This window comes from Artibeus jamaicensis, unplaced genomic scaffold (genome assembly GCF_021234435.1).
Source record: "Artibeus jamaicensis isolate MK-2021 breed Jamaican fruit bat unplaced genomic scaffold, CSHL_Jam_final scaffold_612, whole genome shotgun sequence".
In the NCBI taxonomy this organism is placed as follows: Eukaryota; Metazoa; Chordata; class Mammalia; order Chiroptera; family Phyllostomidae; genus Artibeus; species Artibeus jamaicensis.
Window position 1 is genome coordinate 7665767 of NW_026522049.1, and position 23648 is coordinate 7689414.

The 23648-nt window shown below is 39.1% G+C and overlaps 1 long non-coding RNA gene across 1 annotated transcript; it reads right to left on the bottom strand.

Annotated features, from left to right (window-relative positions):
- Window positions 1–521: 521 nt before the first annotated feature.
- On the bottom strand, window positions 522–22856 carry LOC128626436 (uncharacterized). The gene is made up of 3 exons (XR_008390410.1): window positions 22643–22856; window positions 7861–7986; window positions 522–609 (listed from the first exon to the last, which is right to left on the bottom strand). It is a non-coding gene; the product is annotated as an uncharacterized LOC128626436 (long non-coding RNA).
- Window positions 22857–23648: the final 792 nt, after the last annotated feature.

Sequence of the window (23648 nt, forward strand, 5' to 3'; positions counted from 1 at the left end):
GTAGTGGCATCTCAAAGAGTAGATGAGCGAGGCCGTGGAAGCCCATTACCCTTCTGCACGTTGCGTGCATTTTAGTAACCTACATAAACCTTTCACTCTCTGACGGTGGCGAGGTATGCAGTTTCTAAAAGGTAGCGGTGTACCTGCATTCTTAGTGACCAGTGGGCTGATCAGAAAGGAGAGGAGTGATTGATTGCCTTCAAACAACGATTTTCAAACTTTAATTCATGGCACACATAAACTAATCACTAAAACTCTGTAGCACACCCAAAATATATTTTTTGCCCCTGTGACCAAACGTGGGTATAATTTTCATTTACTTACACCAGGTGGTCATTGTTGTGCTGGCTGTTGTCATTTTTTAATTTAACAATTTAAGGAGAAAAAAGGCAGTGCCCCTGAATGGATAGTCAGGCGTTGCGTGTGTGGAACATTCCTGGGGCGCACCAGTCTGCTGCAGCCCACCAGTGAAAAATCACTGCCCTGGAAGGTACTCACCATAGACAGTGTCACGGACCAGTCTGCGCTCAGTGGGTGCCCATGAAGCCCAGGGTGGACCTTACGAGGTTCAGAGATGCTTCTTCGAGTTATTGGATGTTCCACCACTTGCTGGAGAAATTGCAAAAATAAGGACACGGAGAATAGCTATTGTTTTGAGGAGGAGTGCTTCAGCATTGAAAGATGACACAGTTTCAGAGTTTAACGCTTGGAATGAGAAAAGCAGGTTGCGTTTTTGTCCACCAAGGGCTGGGGAGGGTGGAGTCAGCGTCCGTGTTCCTGAAGGCAGCCTGAGCCATGTCCCTTAGACACACAAGAGACGCAGCCCTTTGTATGTAGCCTAACTTCTGTGTACCAAGATGTTCTTATTTCAGAGCAAAGAGAGTCAACAGAAGGCAAGTAGCCTCTTAAAGAACTGGTTAGATCCCACATCCCAAGAAACAAATACTCTCACCTAAATCAGCCTACCTGTAATAACAAAATGTAGATTTGTTTGACGCACTGTGCTGCGATATTCGAAATTGCTAATAAGCCTCTCAAGCTTGCTTTCTACATGAAAAGAAATTAAATCTGCCTATTGTAAAGAAATCACACCAGCCTAGGAGGTATTAAAATGCACGATGTTTCTTTTTAAGTACTTTCTTAAGGAAGGCCTTTAGGAATATTTGAGAAACGATGTGAAGTTTGCTGCTTTTTTTAGCCTTAGCAAAGCCATTTGTATTTACAAATGCCATTCTGAGAGGCCTCTGGAGTGGAAATGGCATCTTCGCAGTGCGTTTAAACACTGGCCTGCCTCCATGGTTGGGTACGGGGCGTAATGCTGAGGGTTTCTGCTCTAACAGAGTAATTGCTGGAGAAGAGAAACCTTTTCCGACATGAGACCTCAGAGAACAGGCCATTAAAAAATACATTCAGGGAAAGTCACCATTTGTATAACTGATCAATTTAGCACGTTTGAAATGTGTCACTTTACAAAGGGAAGTCCTTATAAACTTGGAATTGTACATGGTTTTGTTTTTTCTTTTAAATCCCTTGTTTAATCCGTCATTGAAATGATGCATCAATTTGAATCTCTTTTAACTTGCATGACATCACGCCCGGTGGGAGAGAGCTGAAATTAATCAAGGTAATTCTGTTGTATGACCTACGTTGGCATTTTCACTGATGGAGCCAGGAAATGGCCTAGCTAATAGTCCATTTTGGAGTATTCTAAGATCTTAGCAATTCCATATTTAAGGAGGTTAATAGGATACTAATTGGGGCCTAGGTGAAAAGTTCACAAGGAAAATGAACTCACCTGGAGATGAGGACTTCACACAGTCCGGTGACCTCCCCTTTCCAACTACACCCCCGAATGCCTTCACATTGGAACTCAGAGGCAAAGACACCGCGCTCCTTGGGCGGCTTGCGCTCCTGGCCCCTGGGTAACAATGGTGGCCAAACGCCAGGGTCACAGGCCACTGGCAAGATCAGCATTCTGCCTTTTATGAAACGGAAGTAAGGAAAAAGAAAACACCAAAGAGAGAAATCCATATCGAAAATAAGGCCTCTTCCAGAGCTGTTATGAACTTTTAGGAATAACACATGTTTTGTGAAGAAGTTTCTTTTTTAAAAATATGAAATTCTATTCATCACTTCTGCAGAAGTAGAGTTAAACCATTATTTTGTAAAAACAAACATGAAATCCTAGACATGGCTCATTATTGACTAGCTGCTGTCTCTATTCATCAAGACCAGCACTGAAGAGATGATACTATTCTTTCTCAATTTTCTCCCCTGTACATATCTGCAATAACTCCTGGCTGACTTGGGGGGTTTATCCATATAAAGAGCAGTGCTCTGATATATCTCGGCGCTCCCGACTGCCTTGTGGCCCCTCTGGCAATGTTAGGCATTATTATTTCTCACCTGGCCCTCATTATAGAGCACCCAGAGACAACACGCTGTGCTTCCCTCAATATTTCCTTAGCTTTTTATGTACAGAAAGAGTTAATCATTGTCCTGCCGTAAAGGCTTATGGCACGTTTTTCCGTCTCCCTCTCAATGTGCAATCTATCTTCCAACTTTCCAGAAGCGGCCGAGATGTTTAAAAACAGCTGTAGTCTGCGGTCATTGATGGTGGAGTCGATTGTTTGCCAAACTATTACCATAACTGTCAACCGAAATCAGAAAAATAATCTCATTGTGCTGGACAGATGCGTTTCCTGCATTATTGATATAGTCGCTCCAGAGTAATAGAGAAATATAAAGCATTGTTCTATTTACACAAGGAGATTGGCCAAGTCCTTGAAAGTGAGCATGAGGGACAGGCACTTACAGGAAGTGAGATATAGTCAACTCGGTAAAAGTTATGTGTCAGGGCCATGTGACCTCTGGAGTCAGCAGTAGAATCTCAGAGCTCTCCCTCCCCGCCCCCCACCCCCAACCTGGCTTTCAGGCCACTTCCATGATTTGTTCTCAGACTGAGAGCACTCTCAGACCTGATGGAATTTGCTATGCATTCTTTCTCTCTCACCCCCTTTCCCCAAGTATGTAAACTGTTCTACTGTGTTCTACACACACCTCAGGGAAGCTAGGGAACGACTCCAGACTATTACATTACAGAATAATTGAGTATGTTTAATTCAAGCAGATGATTTCAACATTCCATGGGAACAAGGAGTTAAATACACCTTATGCCTCCTGGCTTTGCAAGGAGGGTCAGCAACCGCTCCGCCATAATTTGAGCTAGGAATAATGCTGAGTGATTGTATTTGTTGAGCACACAAACCGTGAAGTACCAGGCACTTCACATTTATTAACTCTAATCCACAGAACATGCTGGCCAAGGTAGGGATATCTTTTAAAGTCTCCATTGTACTGCTGAGGAAATCGATGTTCAAAGAGTTTTTGTAGATGGCCCAAGGAGGTCACGCAGTTCTTAAATAATTGATCTGGACTTTGAACCCAAGCCTAACTGCAGAGCACAGTTACCCTGGATCAGGTTTCCTTCCATTTTATTGAGGCAAAAATGTATCACACATTGGGATATTTGCTTCTGTCCCATGCACTTTCCCCAAATATTTAGAGCAGCACCAGAAAAGCTCTTTTCCTTACACAAACAGAAGACTGTCATTGCTACCCTATCCATGCACCAGAGGGTGTTTAAAGAGATGGGTGGAGACCTCAGCCCCCATTCTGAGTGAACCCATCACAAGCACTCAGACTCTGCCCTTAATAAGATAGCCCCAAATACTTTTGGGTGAAAGTTTGTGAATTTCTGACACTTTCATCCTGAGCACCAGGTGGACAGCCAGGAAGTCTGAATTCTACCGAGTCAAAGCTGCTGTGGCTTACCTTTCTCTCTTTTTATGAAAATGCATAATCCTGACATACTTCTTATCGACAGTGTGGGAGTTCATTTTTTAACCAACCCAGAAATACACTGTAAGCAGAAATTCCTGTGAACATGTTGTACAGTGTCCTTAGTGGAAATTTAAAGTGATATTAAAATTAAAAGCCATGTGACAAATGAATTCGCTCTCCTCCAAAGTTCTGTTATCACTGCTGTTTTTTTTCTTTTGTTAATTATTATTTCCAGGGAAATGGGTCAGCGCTTTGAGATTCTGAGACAAAAGTAGGCATGAGTAATGAAGCGGGTTGGAAAGTCCCGTTTGTTATAGGGCTTTTCTCACACTATTTACTTTAGTTCCTCCCCAGGCTTGATGGCTTTCATCCAGCCATAGCCTGGCTTTAGTCACACCCTCGTCTTGTTATAAGGAGACTGCAGAGTACAGGACACTCTGGCTGGCTCTCCTGCATGCAGTCTCAAGACTGTGGCCAGAGCCCTGGCTGGGTATCTCAGTTAGATGGGGCGTCATCTCTTCCCACAGAGGTTGCAGGTTTAATCCCTGGGTTGGGGCACATGCAGAAGTCAACCAGTGAATGCATGAATAGGCGGAACAGCAAATCAACATCTCTCTCTCTCTCTCTCACACACACACACATTAATCAAAAGCAATTTTTTAAAAGTTTAGCATCAGAAGTAACTGAGTGAATTAGCCATCTTGAGGGAGGGGACCACAGGCACCATTTTGGAACCAACTACCTGCGGAATACAGGCCACAGGTCTTTCTGGGGCTACAACAGACAAGTTCTGCCAGAGCTGGCTGTTTTCCTTGCTCATCTGCTGTCTTTCTGACTGAGAAATGCTCATCCTCTGGTAAGAAAAGGAAAGCAAACACCACAAATCTGAGAGGCAAAGAATGGTGATAGAGGAGCCAAAAGTGGAAGTAAGGAAGGAAATGAAATAGTGCAAAATAGAATTTGGTATTTAAAACAAATTCAAACAAGGACACCCCTCCCCTCAATGTACCACATATACGTATAGACTTCTCATTTTCACAGGTGTCTTGCCTCCTTTCTCAATGCGTTTTCTTACAACAACATATACTAGAAAGATCAATTACTTAATAAAGCCCATTTCTGAAAGGTAACATTTCCCCCGAAATACAAAAGTAAAATAAAAATTATACAAATAGGCAAGTGCTGGGTTTCCACTGCCCCCTACCCACTCCCCACCCTGTTCTATCAATTTTGTAGTGAGGATTTAACTATCATGTCAAAATCTACAAATATTTTTTGTTTCCTTTTAAATATGTTTTTTGTTTGTTTATTTCATGTGTTTGGAAGGTAAATATGCATTTAGGGTAATTAGTTTTTTTCTTGATGAATTGATTTTCTTACTACTATGAAATACATCTCTATCTCTACTAACACTCTGTCTTAGGGTCTACTTCGTCTGATATTGATGTAGCTGCATTCGCTTTCTTACACTTATTGATCGAATAGTATATCTTGTACTCTTTTATTTTCAAACTCCTGAGTTTTTATATTTAAAGTGTATTTTTTTATAAATAGCATATAAATAGGTCTAGCTTTCTTTTAAAATCCAATCTTATAATCTCTGCCCCTTAATTGGAATAATTAGTCCATTTGTATTTAATATAATAATTGATATTTCTTAAAGTCATCTTTCTGTTTGTTTTCTTTTATCTCATTTGGTGTTAGTTCTTTGGTGTGTTCTTTCCTGATTTCCTTCATGGGGGGGATCCCATATCTTTTAATATTCTATTTATCTTGTATGTTGACTTTTTAAGCTATTCCTCTGTTTTTAGTGTTTGCTATAGAGATTAAAATAATAAGCTCTAAGTCAGTATGGTCTACATTCAAATCACATTATGCTACCTTATGCACAGTGTCAATTTCTTACCATAGTATCATTTGTCCTGGCTTCAAAGAAATATTTTCCCAGGACTTTAAATGCAAATTCTATGGACCAGTAGTTCACAACCTTTATTGTGGGTCACAGAACTTTTAGAAAAGCAGAGAAAAGCTCTGGCTCCCCTAACACATATAGCACACAGACAATCACATACAGTTTTCGTGCAACTCCAGGAAGTTTACACCTTCATGGAAGTCCAGTTCAGGGGCTGCTTGTGTAGGATCAAGTTTACTTTTTAACCAGCATTAATCTGGAGTCTGAGATTCTGAGACAGAATCTGAGATTCTGAGACAGATTCTGAGATTCTGAAGTGGAAGTTTGTTGACAGGACTTGAAAAACGAATCAGAAAGAAGAAGAATGAATCTCAGCAGAGGACTGGGGGTGGGAGGAAAAAGAAGAAACAATATAAATTAAGAACTATTCCAAAATTGATTTATTGATGTTTTTATAGCACCCAATTCTCACATTTCTGCCATACAGAGTGCCAGTATTTTCACCAAGTGCTATAGAGTTATCTTGAAATCTCCAAATAGTTCATGAAATTTTGAATGTATAAAATTTTATGACTTCTAAGATTTAAGCTTATATAAGATATAAGATGGGATTTAGATGTCGAACAAACTGGCTTCCAGATAGTTGAACTGATTTGCCTACAATTACAGGTGCAGACCCCGATCCCAAACTTTCAGTCTTTTCTATACTCCAGATGGTCGGATGCATTTCCGGTTCTCTTGTTGCCTAAAAACACTCCTTTTAGGCAACAAGTTCACTGCAGTTATATTTAGGTGCGAATGTAATTCAGAGTGGCAAAGTGGTTGCTCTGTAAGTAGAACTGGGAGGTGCGCTTTCCCGGAAGCTGGCCCCCAGGGCTCCTCTCCTGCTCTGAGCACTGGGGGCCTTGAGAGCACCTGGGTACAGTTAGTAGAGCAATTGCTGACAAATTGATGCATCCTCCAATCGAGGTGGGACTCATTGCCCTGCTTGTGAGCACCGTAAATTATTGCCTAGTACAATTTTAGATGACCCATGTCCATCTCATTGACAAAATTTGGCTTTCCTCACTGAGAAACATGGCACCCTGCTGAGATACAAGTAGATATATACCTGGACCAGGGTTCAGGTCCTTTCTGCTGACTTGCTGGGTGAACTTGAGGGAAAACTGCGCACCTCAAAATGTCTTTTTCACTTAAACTGAAAACAATGTCTCCTCAAAAAGTAGCTAACACTTACAAAATAGCTCTTAAAAATGTCTTCTTAAAAGAATTGTGATAGGAAAGTTCTTTTTGTCCTTACACCACTCTTTCTGAAACATGCATAGAGACTCCAGGAAGTTACCAAAACAATTAAGAATTGATGCAATTAACCTTTGTATTTTGGTTTTGACCCAGCCTTTTAACTGCCTTTTAAACTCTGGAATACCCAAGCCCAGAATGTAGGCGTGTTTGTTTATACATGCATGCACACACACATTCACACACACACACTCACACATTTACTCTTGCACACATACACCAACTGCAATAGCATTTTTAATTGAAAAGCATAAATTTGGACCGCTAAATCTATTAACGATTTGTTTTAATTAGGAACCCAGCTGCTTCCGGAGATTTAGCAGTCTGGGTTTCAGAACTTTTGCCATACTGAAAATGAGTCTCAAGTGGGTTGCTTCAGTCTTTCAGATCAGCATTTTTAAAGACTTGTTGGAAAGGTAACAACAAATGCTTCTCTGCTATAAAATCACAGCTGCCTTTGTCCTTGGGTGAGGACGGGGCTGCTTTGCTGGTGTAGCCAGTGCCCTGCCCCTGACCCCTTCACTTGGACATGTCCAGTGTAGCAGGCTGCCTGATCTTTAGATCACCTTGCTTGTAGACTTGCCAACTTGGCTTACAGAGATGCAGCATCATGGTTAATTTCGAGGTCCCTACTTATCCCACTATCGGTAGGGGGAGCTGTTACGTAATTGAAGTCAGCATCTGCTTAATTTTTTCAAATACTTCGCTAGCTGAGCTTTCTGAAAATCAGTTAAGTGAAGTAGGATCTGAGGCACAACAACATTTTTTAGCTCTTTTCTGGTGTTCAGTTAATGACAGCAACATACCTTGTTATTTGGGCAACGTCAAATGAAGTATATAACACATCCTGTGCATCAGTCAGCATGGAAGGTGTTCATTAGTCTCTTCACTCACTCACTCGTTCATTTATTTATCCCATCCTTATTGATTGCCTACAATGTAAGAATGCAAGGCGTTAGGAATACAGAGATTACTGAGGCACTGCTTCTGCCTTTCAGTTTATAGTCTAATGGCTAAAACACAGAAGTGGAATAAATAATCACTGTAGAGTGATAAATGGAGGTGTTTACAAAGTGCATTTGGAACATGGAGCAAGAATAAGTGTGATGGGCATGGAGGGAAGAAGGTGCTCAGGAGAGCTTTTGTGTTCAGGGCATCAGAAATGTGCTTGCTGGATATTGATTGCATGCATATTGAAGAAAGGAAGTATGAGTGAATGAATGAGTGAATGAAAACTGATTGGAAAGTGAGATGAAAAAGAGCAGGTGGTCTGTGAAAAGTGGTGGGGAAAAAAAGGTTAAGAAAAGGGCAATATGGTTAGTGTACCATGGAAGAGGCTGGCATGGCGCCCAAGAGGTAAGGTTCACAAGAGAAAAAAGGAACTGGTTCATGAAAGGCTTTTTGTGCCATGCTAAGCAGCTTAGACTTGGCCATCATGAAGCCACCGGACCAGGGGAGTGATTAAGCCAGATCCATGTTACACAAAGGTCATTTGGGCATTTGCTTTTACATGATGGTATAGGAATGTAAGACTAGAGGCAGAACAGAAAAATACTCTGGAAAACATTTTCCATGGTATGAAACTTAACTATAAGTCTGAACTATAAAGATTGTGACAGATTGGAAAGCTATTTAGAGAATAAACCAGTAGGACCTAGAAGCTAATTGCATGTGGGACATTAGCAACGTTTAAGGAAAAAATAATCTACAGTGTACTCCTCCATAAGTCCAGGTATAAGTCTCCGTAGAGAGCCATGTTCCCACACAGTAATATATACAGATCAGTTGTGATAGTTGCTTGATGCCTATTTGAAGAAGTCGCCTGGAAAAGCCATACAACAACTTAGAAAGACATAAGAATGGAGTAAGTATTTAGCCAATATGAATATTTGTATCAATTCAATTATACATGGAATATTTAGAAATACTCTATTTAAATTCAAAGAATGATTAACTTAGGCCAATGTATTGATCACTTTTCAAAGAAATTAGTTCCGGATTGATATGATAGGAAATAACTCTAGAAGTTGATGACTGGTAGCCTGTGGGGCCCGTCCAGTGTACACCTGCTTAGAAATAACATTTACTGAATAAAGTTTTATTGGAACACAGCTAAGCTCATTCACATACTGTCTGTGACTGCTTTCATGCTGCAATGGCAGAGTTGAGTCGCCACGACAGACATGGGATGGCCCCCAAATCCTGGCCCTCTATAGTGAGCATTTCTCAATCCCTGAAAGAGAGTATCAGAATGTTCTTACCTTGGAGAGAGCTGAAAACAGAAAATCAAAGGGAAAAATGCCTCAGTTATTTAGAAAACTGGTGTGCTGTTGTTGCATTGTTTCTGGGCTCTTGGATGAAGGAGGAGAAACGTTCAGGACTCCTTGGTAGGACACAGGTTCACGCAGGTTGGTGGTCGGTGTGCTTTGGGAGGTAGTACCCACCTGTGAGGCCAAGAGCAGCAGGTAGACACTTGGGGGTGACCTAGTGAAAACGTCAGTGGAACCTACAGGCATCAACAAGGTCTGGGCACCCCAAGAAGCAGCCACAGGAGGGCAGCAAAGTCACATGACATTAAAAATATTTACATGAGAGCAGTAGTCCTCAGAAGCATGTAGACTGAAAACACCATTTGGCATTGAGCGTGATGGCCACCAGTCTCCAGTGGAAACTTCTTCAGCCTGAATCTGTGTGCCCAAGAATCCTTCAGGGATCCAAATTAAGAAATAGTCATCAATAAGATCTGCTTCTGGGAGAAGCCAAATATGTAAAAGCAGGAAAGCACTTTGCTTAGGATGAGATGTGTCAGTATCAGGTACTGAGAATATGTACTTCATAGAGCACCATGGATACATGTCCATTAAGTAACTAATGTTCGCATTTTGATGGACTCCTTCACAGGAAGTAAAAAAGGTTAAGTTACTGTAGATCATTGCCCTTCCATGGAAAAATAATAGTGTCTTTTTAATATATTTTTAACAATGAGCCCTGAGAAATAGAGTAATTTCTTTCTCTTTTTCTGTCCCCCCATTTTTTAAATTTTGTGGCCCACCTGTGCCAAACACTGCACTAAAGAAGAGAGGGCTATAATATAAGACTAGAAAGGGAGTGATGGAGATATTTTATAATGACTTGAACAACAACAAAAAATATAGTAACTCAAAAAAAAAGAATCAAGTATTAAAAAAATTTCATCCGCACCAAGAATAATAACTGTCTCTGAAAACTTTTAAATCATGATTAAAACGTTCAGCTTTGTTTTTCCTTTCCCTTGCTTGTCCTAATGTTGCCCGTACATTAAGCCACTTCTCAGTTTTGCAGTGTTGACAAATGTCTTCAGAATCTTTGGTTTGGTGAACTAAAGTTCCTACTTTTCATGTAGACAAATTTGGACCTTTTTTTCTGTTACAGTTTATAACTGATTTTTTAAATGTGTATTATTACATGTTTCACTAAAGTTCTAATGCATTAGAATCCTGAGACCTACTTTACAGCTTCTCAAGTCATTTTTCGGCTGTGGCCTGGCCGCAGTTGACCCTTCCCTAATTAAGTCTTGCTACTGGTGGGTGTTTCCAGTTTGCGTGTAGATCATCTCTAATACATGTTTGATGAAACAACGATTTTTTTCATATCCCTGATATTTTGAGGAAAATGTTAATAATTATTTGCATCTTCTTGATCAGGGTCAATTTTAAGCAGATCTTTCCAAAGGAAGAGCAATGATTACAAACTAATTAAAACAGTTAAAATGTGAACATTGTTTTCTTTGATTATTTCCATAATTAAAGCCTTAGACTTTGGGAAAGGAAAGGAATTTTAGTAAAAATAACTAATGTAGTAAAATGATGGATATGCCTCTGTGTGTGTGTGTGTGTGTGAGAGAGAGAGAGAGAGAGAGAGAGAGAAGACGCTATAAAAAGCTGGGTACAGGCATTTATATCTTTTATATGTTGACCATCATCCATATAATCTCTAGAAAAAAAGTTCAAAAATAGCACACTTGAATGCTATATATACAACTTCTTTCGTGCTTCCCTTTAAACAGTTTCTCCAGGACATGCCTTTCTCGTTGAAATCCTCTGAGATTTGCTTATCAGATGTTTTGCCAGCCTCCCAGGGATAAAGGACTCTCAATTTAGTCATGATCCCCCATCAAATGGTGGAAGAGCGTGCCTAAATATCCAAATGGGATATTTGGATCCCCCCAAGGAGTCACAAGTAAAAGGGTCCCCAAGCCCAAGCAAGCAGACAGAAACCTCCGTAAACAAGTAGCAGGTCGGGGATTTTTAGCGAGGCAGCCGTTTTCAGCACAGAGCATGTTAGTGGTCTCTACCAAAGTCACTTTATCAACACTGAGGATGATTTTCCCAGTTCACTGAAAAATCTTGATGTTTTCCCAAATTCATTCCTCCGTGAAGGACACATTTTAGACTTATATGATCTTATGCTGTCTGATTAAAAACCAAACAAAAAGCAGTTGAAGAAGTGGAAAAAAAACAGAGGAAGAGAGAGAGAGAAAGAATTTATCGGGAACATGTGAAGCTCGGCACTCAAGTCACTATCTAAACATTTTTTTTTTGAGTCGCTTCATATGGGAATGTGGTTGAGCATAGAAGCTAAGGCTCTGCTTTTGAGCCGCTTACACTTTAAATAAGAAAAGACAGAGTGGTATTCCATTGTGTTGGTGATATATGGCCTTTGGACCTTTTAGCAAATACCCTGGGACTGTAGATCAGAAAAAATTATATAGCTATTAAGCAAAAGGAGAGGGTTCTTTTTTTTAGCAGCCAGTCAACCTGAAATATATGTATAAAGATATAATGTCTATGTTTCTACATAACCGAAAGAAAAAAAAAGGCACACCACCAAAAACTAGGACACACAAAGGACCTTATTTAAGAAGTTAATTAGGCCTTTAATTTAAAAGCTCCAGCCACTGATTTGTGTTGCTGAGGGGACGATTAATAAGAGACATACAGTTTTTAAAAATGAATTTTAGTGGCATTTAGTTAAATGGAAAAGAAAACTCCTGTTGATATTTGGATTGGTATTAAATTGCAACTATTTAGTAATGTAAGGAGAGTTGACAAATAGACAATGTTATTTTCCTCGTCCAGGATAAACTGGCTCTTCTCATTTATCCCTGCCTTCTTTTATGGTTCTTAAGAGGTGTAAAGCTTGCTCTGTGTGTGTGTTTATATATTTACCCATGTGTCTAATTGGGAATATATGTTCTTGTTGCCATTTAAAAAATTCCATTCTATTTTCTATCTGGTTATTGTTGTGAAGATCTTAAAGGTGCATCTGAGAATTATTGAGATAATTCTAAAAAGAGAATAGTATGAGTCTTGACTAAATTAAGCATGTAATAAAACATTTTATACAGGTACAATGATTATACTGGTGTGATACAGATGTATAGGTACAATGGTACAATACAATTATGTAGGTACAATAATGAAAGCAATCTGTTAGTACAGGTTAAGGAACAGACAGTTCAAAAGTACAGAATAGGGACTCCAGAAATAGAGCTTTGCATATGGAAATTTAGTATTTCATAAACTACCATTTCAAATTAGTGGGAGGAAATGTATTTATCCTGAAAATCAAGTCCTTTCTAAATCATGACACATGAGCCAAAAAGGAAAAGATAAATAAATCCAAGCACATAAAATTTAGAAAATTTTGATGGCAAAAATACCACAAATAAGGTAAAAATACAAATAGCAAACTGAAAAAGTTTTGACAGATGGAAGATTAATTTCATCAATTTATAAAGAGCTTCCTACACACCAGTGTAGAAGGCAGAAAAAATCAAATATAAACTTGAGCAAAAGATTCAAGAAGGCAATTCTCAGGAAAATAAAAACAAATGGATAAACAAAGGGAAAAATGCCAACCTAATTCCTTTTGAACAAATGCAAAATAAAAGAAAATTATATTGCATTCTTCTCCCATAAGATTGTCAACATTTTAAAAGTATTTATTATACTTACTGTTAGTGGATGTATGGAGGGAAAAGCAGTTTCCTCATACAAGAGTATACATTGTGTGAAATTTGGACAATATCTTGGAAATATCTAATAAAATTACAAACCCACATGACTAGTGACACAGTCATTAAGTGATGGCTATAAAACATTGTGTATGTACTTAATGCCACAAAGCTGAACACTTAAATGGAGTTGAAATACTAAATTTCGTTATATGTATTTTATAATGCTAAATAAAAAAACAGTATAGAGCCACAGAACAAAAGAAAAAAAATTTTTAACTGCATGAGTATTACAAATAAAAAATCTTTTTATATACCTAGTCTTAAGAAATATATAAGTAAACTATCAGTAGTAGCTGTATCTGTGGTAGGAAATGGTTTTGGGATAAGCTATTATTATCGTTCATCATTAATCCTGTATCTTTGTGTTTAAAATCATGACTGTATTTTATTTCATAGTTTAAAACTACTCATTAAAATATCCCTCACTCACTCAAAAAATATATAGTATATATCTTAGCAATTTGTCTTATTCCTATTTGCATTGGATTCAAAAAGAGCTCAACTTAACCTCGATTACAGGTTTAAGTTGTGGCTGCCTTGCAAGTGATTTCTTTCCTTTTACTTAGGAAAATATTTTTTTTCCTTATGAGTGTAAAGTAGAAGTAGTGCTTGACTTGGCAGAGATGTATGAGATCAGGGAGGGAGGGAGAGAAGGAGGAAGGGAGAGAGAGAGGGAATGAGAACCACAATGAATGTGTATGTGTCTGCAGAAGCCAACTGTTAACCAACTAGAAATCAAACCACTAAAGAAATACGTTAGCCCCTGACCCAAGCAGGAACACTTCTGAGAGGACAGGGTGTAGATCATTAATTCCAGTCTCTTCTGCGGAAGTGAAAATCTACCTTCCGGCATCCTTCACTTCTCTTTGTACCCCTGAGTTCTGACACAGCCTGTTGCAGTTCCTGAGGCAAGTGTTCTATGTTAAGACACTTGGACTTGGGTAGATGTGTAGGTGGGAAAGAGGTAACAGATCTTGGTGGGGCGGGGGGTGGGATACAAGTTCCTGCATAGATGCAGTTGCATGAATGCAAAGAGAGGTTTGCACCCCAGAATTCCTAATAGAAATTCCAGGGACCATGTGTTTAAGGATGCATTTTTAATAGAACTTGACCATAATGTAGTAGTTTGAGTTTTGGTGTACAGTTCATGTGGGAGATGTAAAAAGTGTTTGCTCCTAGCAACATTGCTTGAGAGCATTGGTGATTTTCTTGTGGATGGGCAGACCAGCCATTGTCAGCGTGGCCAAGGTTAAGGTTAAGGTCAAGGTAAAGGTTAACATGAGAAACATTGGCCTCATGTTAAAGGAAGGACCTCAGGATGATGTGGGATAGCAGGAAGTGTGTTATTTGCCAGGCTTTTGCTGTTCCGCCTGATGAACTGATGAATCATTACTCCCAGGGCCTCCTATTGAAAGCCAGTTGGCCAGGTAGCCAAGGTTAGGCCAAATCCGTAGGAGTCAGCTTCCCTGTGCAGAAAATTGGGCAAGAAAAGAAACGAAATTTTCAAGAAAAGAATCCAAGATGGATGGTAATGGAAAATAATCAGCATACACCTCAAATTATTCTAGGAATTAAGTAGAGAATACATAGAAAATAATAAAGTAAATAACTTTTGTATTCTCCTCATCACTTTACAAACCACCCACTTCCTCCTTGACCCTTACAAACTATAAATGTCACAACTGTCTATAAATATGGATATCCTACATGAGAGAATTCAGCAGAGCATCCCAACACCCTAGAAATGAGCCCAAGCTGCCCACTGCCTGGGCAAGGACTTTACATTTCCCATCTTCCTTTGCTGGATAATTCTAGGGTTAATCTGCCACCCCCACACACACCAACCCCGCCTGTGATATTGACACTTAAGAAACACAGGGCTGTTTATATTTTGGTGGAGAGCTCATACTATCAATTTGCACATTAGTGAGCCCAGCTATTGCTCCCGTCTATCTGGATCTATTGAGTGGCGGCTAGAGAGATATCCACTGCTTGGAAAAAAAAATACTTAGCTGTCTGATGAAATGTTTTAAATGCATAGGGTTCACCTTGGGGTTGGCTGCTGTTCAGATTTTATCCATTAATAACACACAGGGCTGCGCCTATACTCTCCAGGGCTGATAGGAAAAACAGTTCTGCTTACAGGCCCTTGCTTTGCCTGAGGGAGGATATTCCAAATGCTGGTCTTGGTTCCTGTACACACACAGGTACACGTGTGTGCATATCCAGTTCACATGCCTGCAGTGAAGCATCCTGGGTGTTTAAAAATGAAGTGACATATAAGAGGATTTTTTTCATTAAAATATTTTCTTCCAATAAAACACTTTTTAAGAAAGAAGACAATGGGTGTGCCCAGGAGAGTGCCTAAGACTGCTTTCATGGATACCCATAGCTGTATTAGCATTGTCATTTATTTCAAGTCACTTGATAGAATGTTTGAACATGGGAGGAGAAGGCAAATGCTGCAACTGGAATCCCTTTACAGCTTTTGCCCTAATAGATCTTAAGCTGACATTTGGTTCCAAGGGAGGAAATTCAGAATTGCTGCAAGAACCCAATATACATGTACTACCTTGAGCTGTTGTCCAACAGTTAAGATTGTTAACAAACTGTCTTGGGACACTTAAAGAAAAAGAGAGATATTTAAATAAGAGCCACTAACTGGTTAGGTCTCTGCCATAGGTCAGTCTTCAGACACAGCCTATGAAGAATTTGGCATCATTTTGCTAAGAGAGTATTCTACTACTCATCATGACGATGATGATGGGATTATCCGAGTTTTATTGCATTGTTTTCTCCCTTCCAGTGTGAACCAAATAGCCATTTACTATGAAGAAGAGTTATGTAGGTGTTATTTCAGATGATGAGTCTTTAATGTAGGAAAGCCTAGGAAGGAACAGGACTGCTTAGATGAAGAGGGGAGATGACCACCTAGTTGTTTCCTGGAGTTTTGCTAAGTGATTATGTTTAACATGAGTGAGCACTTGGCAAGTGAGAAGTGATTTGCTAATTTTTCTTTGTCTCAAAAACTCAACTGCTTCAAGTTGACCAAAAAACTTTTACATCACGTGATCCTCTACTGAACATTTTTCAAAACTATTCTGTAAGTTCTAATGGCGTTCAGTGGTAAAGGTAAGCAAAGAGGTGCTCCCACCCCCATCCCCAGAAAGGAAATGATCTCAGAGTAGTTATAGCAGATACTAAAACAATTGGCAGTTCTAGATTATCTGTACTGGATTGAGCATTTGATTTCATATTACCTACTCTAAAAAAATTAGTCTCAAGATGAATTACCTTATTTCTTTACCAGAAAGAAATAGACTAGACTAGAAAGAGTTGAGTCTACAGCCAAAATTACTATTGAGTCAAGGCTTAATAATATTATTCACTAATTAACTAAATTCTGTAAATATGCTAAAAGACCATAATGCCTTTGAAATATTTCTACACATATGGCATGTTTATTTTTAGATGTTTCTTGTATTTTTTTCTCATAACTTGCCATAGAAGTGACATTAAATTTCTGGCTTTGACACTAACTGTGTGACCTTGGGCAAAATAGTTAGCCTTCCTAGGTATCAGGGTTTTTAATCTGTAGAGTAGAGATAGTAAACACTTCACAGTGGTTATGTGATGATTAAGAGAGCTAAAATATATTTACTCTTTTAAAAAAGCTTTTGGTAAAATGTCATGGAAGAATATGTTTATTGTGTGAAAGAAAATGATCACACTAAGAAGGAAATAGACTGAGGGCAAAATTTTATTTCTCTAGCCAGCCTTCTTTCTGTTTAATTATTAATTTCTACCATCCAAAAGGTCATGGAAGGCATAAGTGTGACAAAAATGTCCTAAGAACCATGATATAAGGACAGGAGCTAAGTGCTGAAATGATGAAAATTCAACTTAAATCAAAGAAAGAGCCATTGAACACAATGCCAGCTCTCCTGCTTCATGCCCCCTCGTTCCCATAGAAAACAACATGAAATGATGGAAAATAGGACCTACATGGAAATTACATGCTCAGCATAGCTTGAAGAAAGATGCTGCCTAACCTCCCAAATCACTGTGATTACAAAAGAGAAAAATCAACAAATCCCAGCTTAAGGCCTCTCACACCCCCACCATCACCTCATGTCAAATGAACTCCCCGAAATGAGGCCTCACAGTTTTTCAGGGTATCAGGAAACTCTGTGGAGGAATACAGAAAAGGACTAAATACCCTGGAAAACCAAGTCTACTCTAAGTCCAAAATGTATCCACATGGATCAAGCACGGATTGTACAAGTGTTTTTAATGAATGTACCATTAAAATGGTAGGTTGAATTTAACAGAGCAGGTGAAATTTAAAGGGGCAGGTATGAGAAAAAAGACCAAAAGAGAGAGAGAGAAACAGTGTTTGTGTAGTGAACGACACCAGGAGAAAAAGGGAGGAATTTAGAGCACCGGATGTCGGAAAAGAACTTTAGTTGAGAAGCTGAGAATTCCCATCTCAACTGCTGCAAAACAAATTAGCAAAAGAAATAAATAAAGAAAGAACCGGCCAAAATATCTGGACTGTTATCTTAATAGGTGAGCATTCTATCAAACTAGTAATCACGCAAAATACCACAATATGATAAAATTAAACAAGTGGAAAGTCGGGTTTATGCAGAGATATTGAAGAAAATCAGGACACAAAATATATAGATTAAATGAGGAGCATTCCATTTGAAAATAACCATGAAACAGAGACACCTATAAATTAATATTTCAAGTAGCATTAAATACACTCAAATAAGCAGCAAGTGTATGGAAAGCCAACTTGAGCCAGAAATTTTGAAAGTGAAAACAAAAATAGACAAAAAAACAGGAAGAAATCTTTTTAAAGTTTATTTTATTCAGGAAAGACATGGAAAAAAGAGAGTTTTCTCACAGGTGAATAATGCATTGCAAGGAAGGATACATTCAAATGATCGTTTAGTAAGGGCCATTGAAGAAAGATAGGAAAACAAGCAAGAGAATGAAAATAAAAGGGTCAGAGAAAATAGTGAAAATGGGAGTGGACCAGGAAACGAATATTATTTACTAAATTGAAGTCTCTGAAGAAAAAAAGAACAATAGCACAAAACTAATATTTAAAACTATAATCCAAAAAAAAAGCTTTCCAGGAAAGAAAAAGACTTGAAAATTATTGAAAAGATTCAACTTGTATATGGCAAAATTAATCCAAGTCTTCCAAATTAGTTTGAGAAAAATTATTTTATAGCCTCGACCTTTGAAGGACCAATTCACTGTACATAAAATTTATGGTTCACTCTGTTTGCCCCCACTGAAAGTGTGGCATGTGATCAAAAGGCCCAGGTTTTGTGATGGGATGATTTCCAGTTGCAGAGCAAAAATGCTCCTCTTTGCTTAGAGCAGGTCTGAAGTGGGAAATGTCAGGGAAATCTTTATTTCTCGGAGGATTCCAGTGTGCTTTTCTTTTTCTTTCTTTTTCGGATAGTGACAGCGATATAAATTTCTGTGTCACATGTTCTTCCCTCACTTCCAAGACAATCAGACTCTTATTTGATATTTATTTATGGCCAAAATATTAATCCATAGGGTGGAAACATTTTTTCCTTTTCTTTCTACCTTTTTTTTGTTTTGGCTTATTTATATTATTTTATTTAGTATATGCTTTCATATAAGCTGCCTCACGTTCTCTGAAAGGAAATACTTTTGATAGGAGTTGGATTTATATTAGGAATTTTGAGAAAGATTTTAAAAGGCACGGATCTGTTCTGAATGGGGCACTAGCAGGATGCAGAGACAATTTAGCCACTGGACATTCTGATTTTAGTCTAGTAGATGTAAAGTGAGGTGTTGTTCTTGCTAAAGAAGAGGTAGAGGGGAAGATATTTGGACATTTTATGGGGCCGCAGTGGCCTTTTTGTGTCTATGTTTCAACATGATTGCTGAATGGTGATATTCGTCCTATTCCATTATGATCAAGAGGTGGACACACCTGATTGCTACTGTTCTGTGAGACTGTCTGTCTTCCTTGGAGACACCGGTCTACCCATCTTGATGGTGGTTGCCAACAGCTGACTCTCAGAGGCTCACTTAGCAACTCAGAGAGACTGGGCCCAACCTTAAAGAGTGGTCATGTTCAGGACATTCAAGAGAATGAGCAAGGCCACTGTAGGGCAGTCTTGGTTTGGGACAGCATAGTGGGGCACCTGCCTTCCATTACTCTGGTGGCCATACAGGTAACAGTGACATTGGCAGATCATTGGAACTACCTCATTCATTCATTCAAATATTTATTGTCAACCTGTTGGATGGGACTGGTGATGTCTAGGCCATAATCTTCAGCAGGTATGACAAGCAAGAGCAGGGGGCTGCAGACGGAGATAATGGAGTTAGAGACTAGAAATGGGGTGCAGTAGCAGGCAGAGAAGTGTGTCAGCCTCCCAGAACTGTGGGCTTGAGCTGTGCATGACTCTGTCATGTAGGAATTGAGAGTCCAGTGTGGTCTCATCACTGTCATAGTCGCACACTTTAACTATCTTCCCAGTTGGGCAGGTCCAGGCTGCAGCCTGGTTGAGTAATCGAAAAGGACTCATGGTGCTCTGAGTTCAGAGCTTTGGAGTGAAGGAGTTCATAATAGGCCTCCCCAGGATGTGCCACTTTGCATGCAGAGTATTGCCAGCTGAAGATGCAATCAAGACCCTGTAGGCCTAAGGCAGACTTTTACATCTCCCTTAAAGAATTGAAATGTGGGCCCTGACTGGGTAACACACTTGATTAGAGCATCCTGATATGCCAAGGTTGCAGGTTTAATCCCTGGTCAGGGCACATACAAAAATCAACCAGATGTAGAAATAAGTGAAATAACAAATTGATGTTTCTGTTTCTCTGTCTCTCGAAAGAATTTAAATTGGGGGCCTTGTTCATAATAAGGGTTATTATTATAAATAACTTTTTATGACCTATCTAGCCAAGCAAACATATTATTAACATCTATTCCTCTCAAGCCTCAGGCCCCTTAGCTTTATTCCTTAGCTCAGGATGTTGGTTGTACCTCATTTTATCTTTCTGTCTCAGAACCTCTCACATATATGGGGTCTCTCTGACTTTCTTACATATGTGGGGTCACCATATGTGGTTGTATAATTAAATTTGGTTCTTTTGATAGCCAGCCTTATATCGATTTAATTATTAGACCAACCAAAAGAACCTTGAAGCATAGAGTAAAATGCTTGCTCCCCAGCAGAAAAAGTAGGATGGATTGGGAGAAGAAATATGAATAGCATGATACCTCTCTGCAAACAAGCTAGACAGAGAAAACTAAAATCTGAACAGCATGCAAACAACTATGAAAATGACAGACCCATTTTCTTTTTTTATCTTTACTCACATGTAATGACTCTGTATATTCACTAAAAATGGAAGCAATGTTCATGAGTGTTTAGGAAAATATTAACATTTTATGGGACCAGAGAATCCTGAACCGTCATAGCACCACCCTGATAACTTGAGTACTGCCAGTGCCGAAAAATTCAGAATGACCATGATCACACCTTCACTAGCTCTGCATCATGTCGAGAGTATCCACAAGTGCTCTTTTTAAATAAACAAATAAATAAAATTCTGAATTGCTTTGGCTGCAAAGTCATTGCGAAGTTTTTAAGTAAATGAAAAGGACTTTCTTTGCATTAAACTATAAAGTTTTAATTTCCTCTCTTTAAATGTTTAAAGAATTTTTTGTCAATTTCACCGTGAAGAAACATTACAATTCATCACAGCCAAAACCCAGAGTGGATTTAAAAAAAAAAAAGATGTTAAATATCAGCAAATGGATCTGATAATCTACAGAGTATTTCTGGTGTCAGAGAAGGACCGTGGGATACAAATCGCATGTTCCAGACTTGACATCCCTTGGCATCTTGTAAATAGCCTACACGAATCCATACCTTAAAACTGCCAACACCAGCAAAACCGTGCCCAAGTTTCTAATAAGTTAAACAAGCAAAGCAGAGAGAGGAAATGTGGCTAGATTGCATGTAAAAACCCAAGGACCCTGAAAACTGACCTTAAACTCATTTTACCAAAAGATATTCTCTGCATTTTTTGCAAAACTGCCCACTAATTTATAAATCAAAGAGCATTTTTGTGGAATGTGTGTATGTAGGCGTGTATGAGTAAATGGCAATATAGAGAATCGAACGTTAGGTGGGGCAGGGGAGGAGGATGGGGCAAGTGGGAAGAATTTTTCATGTAGAAATCAACTTGCTGAATAATACAAAATAGATTTTTTCTCATCACTTAATTTCTGCCTCAAGAGAGTATTGAAGTGGTCCTTTGGCCTGGATTTCTAACATTCTAACACCACCTTCCCTCCCTCCCAAATGCATTTATCAGTGTATTTTCAGATTCAAAAGTAACAAAGGTGAGTTGGCCCTCAGCTTTGGGAAGGCTTTTTCCCTCCCCGTGCAAGCAAGTGTCTAACAAGGAGTCCTTCAGAGACTGAGAGAGCCTCTAATACACCCTGTCCCGTGACACATTTGGTGACTGTCACCACAAAGCTAAGCATTTCCCCCTAAAATTCAAAATTTTGAAAAGTTTGTTCTATCAATGACTTCTATGAAGTAATAGTTTCCTCATTTTCTTAAACTAATCAATGACATTGATAATCAGAAGTTCTTATTAGGATATTATATGCTGACATGACCTATGATGAATTGTTATTGCCACCAAAAGCAAAAAAAAATCATCTTTTATTTTTGCTCTCTGAAATGTTAGTAAGGTAAACATGTGCCTTGATACATGAAAGATGACAATGGCATTGATTGAAAGTACATTGTACAACAGGATTTACAAACATTTCATATAATTCTTATGATCAATCTGCAAGGAATTAGAAGAATTAGAGGAGAAGATTGAAGTTGTTGAAATTGTCAAAATCTTATGTAGCCAGGCAGGTGCAAAGCTGAATTTTGAACACTGATTCTCAGAATGCTAACACCCAAGTTTTTGTACCACTGACTGGTGCCTTTTGAACACACAGCTTGGTTGCCCCTAGTTGCTGGACCACACAAAATTTCTGGGACTTCAGCTTGGACACATCTATTTCTCTGATCCTTCTGAAGTTTGACAAAACACAGGTACACATATTTCACTCCTACCTGCAATAGGCACAAATAAAATTGCAGTGTTCAACAATAAAATTTTAATAAAGCCACTTTGCAATTTGTATTTTCTGTTTATACATATAGATCTCTTGGTGGTAAACAGCACTGGGTGTTAGAATGATGGAGTCCGACCAGGCCTTGGTTCAGCAACCTTGGTGCCTGAGTTCCGACTAAGAAAGAATTCAGAGCCAAGACCCAAATTATAAGAGGAAGTTTATTTAGAAAATCACGGAGGTAGAAGAAGTGAGGTATAGAAGAAATGGACTCAGGAAACAAGTTATAGAGACAAAGCTCCGTTGGATCTTAGGAGACAGAGAGACCAGGAAAATGTGCCTGGTGGAAGAATGTGAGGGAAGGCGCTGGCGTGCTCCATACCGAGAGCTGCACTGGGTCCTCCGTCTTGAGGGTGTTCATCAGGAGGTCCTAGAGGACGATCTCAATAGAATATTCAGCAGTTTTCCAAACATGTTCTTTCACGATTGTGGTCTCCCCTCATTGGTTGGCACCAGGGTAGGGGTCATTAGCCGATGCAGCTGGTCCTGATGTCAGGCATGGTGTCCCTTGTCTGGTTTTGCTGCTTGTCTGGAGCTGAAACAGAACTGAGGCCTAGATATTATCTGTAGGGGTTAAATAAGCTAAAGTGCCTGAATGGGTGTCACATGAGTCCATTCTTCGGCTCCTAACTTCCTCCTCCAAGGGGGATCTACCATGTGACTGGAGACATGCCAGGGAAGGAAAGGTCACCCCAGGTGGGGAGCGGGTTCTCACTAGACACCTGGAGCTTTCTGTGCTTGTGACCTTCTGTATCTGGCCCATGGTCCTTGCTCGGCTTATGCCTGTCTCACTGCCTACTATAGATCCATGTTTCAATGGCTATTTATTCTGGTACCGTATCCTAAGTGATTAAATATTTCTGTGCTGGTAAAATTTAGATTATTTTCCATTTCTTTTGCTATTGCAAACAATTTGACACAAATACAAACATTTATTTGTTGTGGATTTGCACAAATATTTCTGATGCTGAGCATTGAGAATTCTGGGCATGTGAATCTACATAGCTTAACATTGCTAAGACATGGCTTCAAAAAGTCACAATGACTTTTATTTCCACCGACTTGTTGAGGACAAGCTGTTCACTAGTTCACTGGCCAACCTTCAAATGATCGACTTTTTTTTACCAACACCACAGGGGAAATTTGTGATTATGGTTTCATGGTGTTTTTGATTTTTTAAAATGTTTTGTGCTATTGTGTAGATTTTTGGACTGCTTACACATTTTTTGTGAATTGTCTTTCCACATTTTTTATTCATTTTCTTATTGATTTGTAAGGACCAATGGTATATTGATGCTAGTGTTTTGTTAATATCTTTGTCTTTAAAT